The 8565-nt window shown below is 37.8% G+C and overlaps 1 long non-coding RNA gene across 1 annotated transcript; it reads right to left on the bottom strand.

Annotated features, from left to right (window-relative positions):
• Window positions 1–1662: 1662 nt before the first annotated feature.
• LOC122093645 lies at window positions 1663–8539 on the bottom strand. Its single transcript, XR_006144524.1, has 2 exons — window positions 3021–8539; window positions 1663–2788 (listed from the first exon to the last, which is right to left on the bottom strand). It is a non-coding gene; the product is annotated as an uncharacterized LOC122093645 (long non-coding RNA).
• Window positions 8540–8565: the final 26 nt, after the last annotated feature.

An 8565-nucleotide genomic window follows, 5' to 3' on the forward strand; every position in this document is an offset into this window, starting at 1 on the left:
GAAACTTTCTTGCCTATGAAAATCAAATAAAAAGGATAAAATATGGATTCGCAATAAGAAAAACTGAAAAACTGTTGAGATTCGATTATCTACAACCATTTTTTTTTTTTTTTTTGTAGAAATTATCTAGAATCATGACATGATATTATGGGGAAAAAAATTAACTTACTTAAATCAAATAAAAATGGTAAATATGGGATCACAAGAAGGAAAACTACAGAGGTTCGGGTATCTACATCATAATATTAAGAATAAAAAGCAAACAAAGAATAAAATTAATCAACACTTCGATACTCTGGGGTCAATAATATTTAAAAACAAGGCTGCAAGTTTACAAATTAAGAGATGCCGATGCGCAAAGCCAAGGTGCTTTCCCTCTTTAGAAAACACAACTACTTTTTTTTTTTTTATTCAATACCAACATCAAAGTGGATTGATTAACTTGATAAAGAAAACAAACATAGTGAGGTTGAAATTTTTTTTGTAAGTAACAAGGATGAACATTAATGCTCCCCCTTAATGTATCATAGTAATGTTTTCCAGATGTTTTATTCTTGAATGTCCTTGTATTGGTTATAATTCTAATTTGTAAGTATACACTTGCATTTGCATGTGCAAGTTTTCTTGTTGAATGATGGGACAATCTAGATATGACCCCATCACTCGCCACCTCTCCCCCCTATTATAAGTGGTTATGATAGGCATTCACATTCACCGTGGCCTTAGGAAAACTCAATCATATATATGCCCATGTGTGCCCTCTCATTGGCCCTGTTACCAGACAAAGGGTGGTGAAATTACACCCCTACCGATACGAAAGCCAAAAAACCCACTGTCTTTATGCCTTTGTGGGCCCTCTCATTGGACCCTCTGCTACCGCAAGCGCCGCATGACCAAGGATTGTTCTTTTGCCTATATATATATATATACACTAGCAAACTCGCACGTGCGAATGCAGCGGAGAAGGAAAAAAAAAACCCTGTAAGACAGCCAAATTACGCTTGCCTTGTATTGTCTGGTTTTGAGTCTTTTGACAACTTAGCCAGATCTTGTTAAAGGTCAAGTTTTGACATAATGAAAATAATATGTCAAAACAGTATTTCAAACTTTTGCCAAAGATTTCGTTTTAAGTGTCAATGTTTAAAGTTATTAGATTAGAAGAGACAGCATCGACATTTCCCAAAGAATAAACATGAAACCAAAACTGGAGGCATTTCACCTCAAATTAACATTAATTTAGGTTGAGCATTGCGGAAAATTGTTGATCTCATTGATTTGTATGGTGAGAGAATAGAATCGAACAAACACAAAGCAATCTCATTTGCAGATACCAATGGCCATGTCGAGTATGATTCTTGAGAAAATATAATGGACCATGAGCTTGACCAACGGGAGAGGAAAGATTTGTCAACCGGGGCATTCCGGGTTTGTGTACTTATTCAATTTCTTGATTTGTGGCTTAGCGCAACAAAAAAATAATAAAATACGGGTAAGCAAATAAGAAGAGTGATTAAAATGGATAGTGGTTTTATAATTTACTTCCATGAGGCCATCATGCTTATCACATTCATCATTTTATACAGCATTCTCATCACATTCATCATTTTATACTGCATTCTCATAACAAGGAGCATATTCATCAAGATTTAAAATGAAAAACAATACAAGAAACAGAAGCCACAATCAAATTTATTGAAATTATTGAATAGAAAATAGTTGAAGAGGTTCCAACCATATTGTATTATAATGTTGAGAGCAGGTTGTAGGCAGTGTTTGAGGAGAAGGCTTTGTTAGCGTGGGTCATATCACTAGTACAATCCAAATATAAGTCAAGGTTGAAATTGAAGCAATGGACTGTAGCAAGCTAACTTCAAATGCTCCATTTCCCCACCAGACCATGGGATTGCTATAGATACTGCTTCCACAAAGTAGTTTTTGCACGGACGCATAGATTTTGGCTGGCTGGATGATGGAACCGAATTAAGAGGCATCATAGTTCTAGACATAAGGAAATATATGCTCCAGCAAAGGCAAGCCCATGGATGGAGCTCTAGACCTGTTCATAAAAAATACTGTAAACAGATAAGGATGATGTTTCACATTACCAAAGTAACGACCAATTATCCTACAATCAAAACCCATTATCCTGAGGTTAAAGACATGCATTTAAATGTACTTTGTCAAGAGATTTTAGTGCTGAATCGAACAAGTTCAGGCTGGGAAAGCCTCTTAAACCCTATCCTGGTCTGATAAATAATCACCCCCCACTGCTTCCTAAGAACATGCATGTACTTGATGTTGTAATACTTCCAACACACCACTTAATGATGCAACGATCGGTCAAAAGCCGACTTGACTAAGTGACCAGATCTGATTCATGAATACATCACCATTGATAGCATGCAACATATGTGGAACAAGTCAACGACATATCCTTTTCAACTCATCTGTCTTCAAACAATGGTAATAATAATAAAATAACTAAATACAAAAAATAACTATTATGAAGCAGAAAATTCCAAGTAAAATGATATTCCTAGAACACAAACATCGGTGTGATGGCTATTGGAGAATCACTCAGGCCAACAGTTATTGAGCTCCACAATGTCACAGCCCGAAAGCGAGGAAAATCCATTACGCCTTTAGATTATCCCATAATCTACACAAATCTACCATATTGCGCATGGATGGAAGGCATGTCAGGAGTTCAGAGTGGATCTTGTGAAGATCACCTTTCTTCAGCATATTAGGAAAATGTAGCAGAGTGAAGATACATGACCTTTGGAACCTTCATTGCCATACATATATGGTCATAGCAAGGAAAAGGAAGAACCCAATCAAGTTCCAGAAACAGTAATTTGAAAGATTTAGCATAAAGATTTTTTGGAAACTTTTAAACACCAATATCACAGAGAGAAATCAAAATTGAACCCATCACAGAGAAGTCATAAAATTCTAATATGTCATACATAAAAACTCAGAAACTTATAACAACAATCACACAAAGAGATGTACCCTACCATCTAGTCTCTTGTCTATCGCGGATCCATGTAGCCGACCCCATTAGTTGGGATAAGGCTTTGTTGTTGTTTTAGAAGAGAGATATGGCTTGGGAAGGCCTATTATTGATGGGAGGTTGTCGACTCATTTCTCAGTTTATAGCCACAATCATCCAACAAAGCCTGTATCTACACAAGAAGCCCATTCAACAAAACTGATGCTAACAAATTTAACAATAAACTGGTTAAGAAATCGAAATTCCCCAATAATCTTGAACTAAAAACTAAGATTGAAGGACTAATGTTTAAGTTTGGGGGAGGGAAGAACTGAATATGCCAAGTCAAATAAAAATCTCTAAACCCTATTAATAAATGCTTCACGTCTATCATCTGAAGGCATTCAAGTCATTCTGACAGCCAGATCAACACGATCCCCATATTTCTGACTGAATGATTCCTGCCAAATCGAGATAACCATTTCCAGACCAACAGAACACGAAGTTACCAACTTAAAATCCCGAGATGAATAGCCAACATGCGTTCATTTCAACGAAGGGATAAAAAATCCTTAGATCCACCTAATCTTCTCGGGAGAAAAAACCAGTTAAAACAAGAAGGAAAACAAAAGAATAATTAGGAAGTAGCAGAAGATTGGATTCAATATTCAAATTTACCCAAAGGAATCTTGTCTCTAAGAGTGAAAGCCTTGACAGTTTAGAAGCGACAAATAATTTCAAAGCAGATAATTGCAAAAATTCCATTAAAGTAAAAAATATTATATATATATATATATATATATATAATCTACACGAACTTCTAAACTGGAGAATGTAGATTAGTTAAGATTTGATCTCATGGTAACAAAGTTTCAGAGAAAAGCGATTCAGTTCATGAATTCCCACACTCATACATAATTAGAAATTTAAACTCCATATATGTACCAATCTTATAATATGTTTGAAAAATCAATATGCTATATGAATAGAACAGTCTAATTCGTACACCTGAATATGTGAATATATTCAAACAGGTACTAGGAGGTTTACACAGACAAAAGTTGTATAACATTGATTGGTAATCAGGTAGAAATACCAAAACCAAATTGAATAATTGCAGGCTCTCACAATGTCACAGTTCACAAATTACATTATATAGGCTTCACAAACATTAATTCATCCTGCAAATTCTTCTCTGGAGGAAATCCAGCATTTATTAGTAATGCAAACTTACATGAACTCCAGAGCGCATGGCCTTGAAAAAGCAGGGGAGGGAGCTTCAGAAATTGACACTCAAAAGCAAGTTCAAGGTCAGAAGAAACTGAGAGCAGACAGCCCAAACTCGGTAAACCCCATATCTTTTTGTTGTTGCTTTTGTTTATCTTTTTTTTTTTTTTTTTTTTTCGGTTTATAAATTGTCTGTTTCCTACAGGTATCCTCCAGTGTGCTTTCTTGAACATATTGATCTATAAATTGAAATGTAATTAGGTATTGAGCGCATCAGGAAAATCTCAGCATTTAGGTGAACGAGGAATGAGAGTAATGCAGAGTCTGGGCCTCGTTTCCCCTTGTGTATCTCCTTTTCTTGAGGTTGTTTTGAATGTTGACTGGTTTCTTCATATTTATGACATGCTTATCTCCTTTTCTTGAGGTGTGAGGTGTTCTCGAAGGAAATGAAACTTACAATAGGAAATATGCTTAATGAGGTTAAGTTCAGAACTAGGGAACATGGGGTAGGAGGACTCGCAATTAATGTCGGATTACAAAGGGAAACAGGGTGAGGAGGACCAATGCCCAGTTGTGAATAACTGTTATCGCTGGACAGGGCGTTGGGTATGGGTTTAAGCAACTCAGTAAAGACAAAAAAATAAGAGGGAAGCAGAAGAAGAAGGGAGGTCTCGCTGGGGGAGGGAGAGAGCATGGGAGAGATTGCAGGGGAGAAGTTCACACACACAGCCACGCAGGCTTCAACCAAAACTTGCAACTCCTTCTCTATGATCTGAAAACTCTATTATGGTTACAGCATATATAGAAGAAACTAAAACTTAGAAAGCACCTCCAAATAGGAAACTAAAACCAACTAGGAAACTACCATCTCCCTATAGCTATCTCCTACCAAAGAAAATAAATAAATGAAAGACTACAATGACATTCCTAAATCGATTTCGTGATAGTTATTGAAAATAAAATGAGAGACCATTGAATCCTTCAACTGAAGACCAACACTGTTTTCTTAGTTTCTATAATCCCCAGGTCCAGTGTGCTCCTCTAATCCCATACTGGTTTGTACACTCTCGTCTTTCCTTAAAAATTGGACTAACTTCATTACCAAAGAAATATGATTTTGTAGTTAATAACTTCACATGTAAATTCATCAAATTTGAATTCTAGAAGTAACAGCAAAAAAATCAATCATACACCATAGAATAATATCAGTACCTGCAATGAACTAAGCACACATAAGAAAATTTATTACCTGTATGATATCCAAACAACAAGCCCCCAATACCAGCAGTGAGAGTCAATCCGAGTAAATAACGGTTGCTGAAATACGAAACCTTGCCCTCTTGGACTGAATCCAAGTAACCAGAGCTTCCTGGAGAGGCCTTGATCGCCATAGTGACAGAATCTTAACCACACCCCAGTTCCCAAAATCCACAAAAGAAACCTCTAAAAAACCTGAGTCCAAACCCAACCAAACAAAGGAACTAAAACTTTCAAAATCTGTCTATGATTCATCGTAAAACCGAAAGACACCAAGTAATGCTAATAACTACAACAAACCTGCGGATTACCAGAGTCGACAAGAGCAATTCTGCTTTACTTTCAAAAGCCAGGCCAGCGCAAGCATGGCTTGCAGGCCAGCGCGCGCATGGTCGCAGGCCAGTGCATGCATTGGTGCAGGCCACAGCTGTGTGGGGGCACGGCTGCACATGGCAGGCAGCCATGCGCGCCCAGCAGCACACGGTGGTAGGCAGCGGTGTGCGGCAGAGCGACTGATCATTGGGACGGCCGCGCCATGTACTTGTTTTCACTTGCAATGCCTTTGTTAGGCATGATGTGCTGCTACGGGCACATGTGGCAGCGGCTGTGGGGGTGTGGCAGCCCATGGCAGGCAGCCATGCACACCCAGCAGCACGCCATGGCAGGCCACAGCGCACACCAAGGGCCTAGTCATCAAAACCGATGTGCCATTTAGCTTTTTTTCGTGTGCCATGGCAGGCCACAGCAGCACACCATGGCGCACGCTGGCATGCAGCCATGCATACGGTGGCCGCAAAGATCAAGGAACATGAAACAGAAATTAAAACTTCAGTTAGATAGAATGGTTCTCTTTCTAGAATCAAGCCATATAAAGCGGAATATTTCAAATTTCAAATCAAAAGTATTTCCTAACTTTGGAGCTTGAAACAATAGAAAAAAGGATTTTTTTTTTTTTTTTTTTTTTTTTTTTTGGGGGTGGGGGGAGGCACCGCCAATCTAAGCCGCCATCTTCCCTAGAACACGAAGACGTTAGTGAGAATTTCAAAACCTTGGTTTAGATGACACGCACCAATAATGCTATAAATGCAATAACGTGCACCACAGGAGTACAAAACAAAAAAGCACACCAATGACATTAGACCAAAGTATAAAGTAAAAGAGAACAATATGCTATAGTAAAATCGTTGTACAATAAATTGGTCTCACAACCAAAAAAATATTATTTAACAACATTATCAATTCTCACTTGGTAAGCATGAAGCTGCCAAACATGTTGATTCATCCAAGTAAGTGCTTTGAAACTTGTAAACCATCTTAGACACTTCTCTAGGATGAGGTTAAAGTACAATTCATCACTTTCCAGTAGTAGAAGAGAAACAATGCTTCAGCTGAACTATACAGTAAGATGGTGAATCCACCACATGATTTGGAGTTCTATGTTTTTTGTAACTTTGGACTTCAGAAACTACTTTATGGCAATTGCAGCACACAAACTGAAATGAAGAATACGAATTTGAATCTGTTAAATTCCAATTTTGTATTCAATATAGGGTAAGCGAGGTGAATTACAATGGTCGCCTGTTTCCAGGTACTTTGCCCAGACCAAGCAAATCAAAATGTCAAAACAGAGGAACAATGAAAGACAAAACCAAATGAGCCAGTGCCCACTACATGTTTTTCCATAATAGGCATAAACGTACCCTATAGAGGTTTCCTCGAAGTAGGAATTAAGGGGCATTCAAAGATTAAGATGACAATTAACTACAATGTCCTGATTAATTACAGTAATATTGAACCTAAATACTTGCCACTTGTTATCTTCTTAAATTTTATCTTTCCTAAAAAACGAATTACCATCTTTAATACAATTGATTTCTTGGAAGAAAATGAGAAACCATCTATAACTAATAACTTGTAAATAATTATTTTTATCTAATTTAGTCCTTTATAGCTGTTATTTTTCTGACTTCAAAACCAATATTGGATGAATAATAGTAATTTTTATCTAATCCCTTTTTTATACATTCAGACTTTTTGTGAGTTTCATTTCTATGGTATTATCTACAATACAATTTTCACTTGGATTTACTTTTCCATGATTGCCGTACTGACTTTGGTATGAACAGTTTAATCAAAAGGGTCTTGGTGGATTCGAACCACCATCCCCTTGGAACATGCTTGAGGCATGGTCATGTTCCAAGTGCTCTACCAATTTGAATTAAAGACCCATAAAAAAAAGTTCAGCATTTACAAAGCATGAGAACTTAAGACAAACTTGCTTCAGATGGTGTACCTAATGGCAATCCTTTTATTTATTTATTTCTGTCCTCCTCGGCTTACATTCTAGAAGCCTGGTCCAATCACCAATTTAAGCTAAAAGACCCATAAAACAGAGCAGATTTGGAGGAGTGTGAGCATCCAAGCAACCGTTGGGTCAATTTGCCACATTTGCCACAGATGATTGCCATATCTTAATCTACTAATTATCATTTATAAGGGGAACAAGAGATCAATTCTTAGACAATTTTAATTGTGTATCTATTTCTTCCTGTCAAAAGTTACCACCACAAAGGTAGAAACATGGAATACATCTCCCACTCGAGGTTACAGATGGATATCACTACACTACCAGAAAGAAGAGATATTTCAGGAGGCATTTATGCAATACAACAGAATGAATTAATACAGCTTGTGTGTGTGTGTGTGTGTGTGTGTGTGTGTGTGTGTGTGAGAGAGAGAGAGAGAGAGAGAGAGAGAGAGATTCGTAACAGGTCAGGACATTTCAGGATGATGACAATGATTCAGTGGATTTGATCTACTAAGAATAGAGAACTGGAATTTGACATACCAGAAGTAGTACATTCATTACTTGCAGGGTGATGCACAAGGCAACAGCAAATGTTTCTGGCAATGGATAAAGGCTGGAACATATGATGTGCAGGGGCAGAGTGAATCTCCCACAGCAGCTGGGAAATGCGCAAGGGCTGTGTAGCGGCTGGGCAATGCATGGCGTAGGGGCGGCTGGGCAATGTGCATGTGCATGAGGGTTGGACATGGGTAAACCTCGCCCCACCCACCACCCCCCC

The sequence above is a fragment of the Macadamia integrifolia genome, chromosome 11 (genome assembly GCF_013358625.1).
Source record: "Macadamia integrifolia cultivar HAES 741 chromosome 11, SCU_Mint_v3, whole genome shotgun sequence".
Taxonomy (NCBI): Eukaryota; Viridiplantae; Streptophyta; class Magnoliopsida; order Proteales; family Proteaceae; genus Macadamia; species Macadamia integrifolia.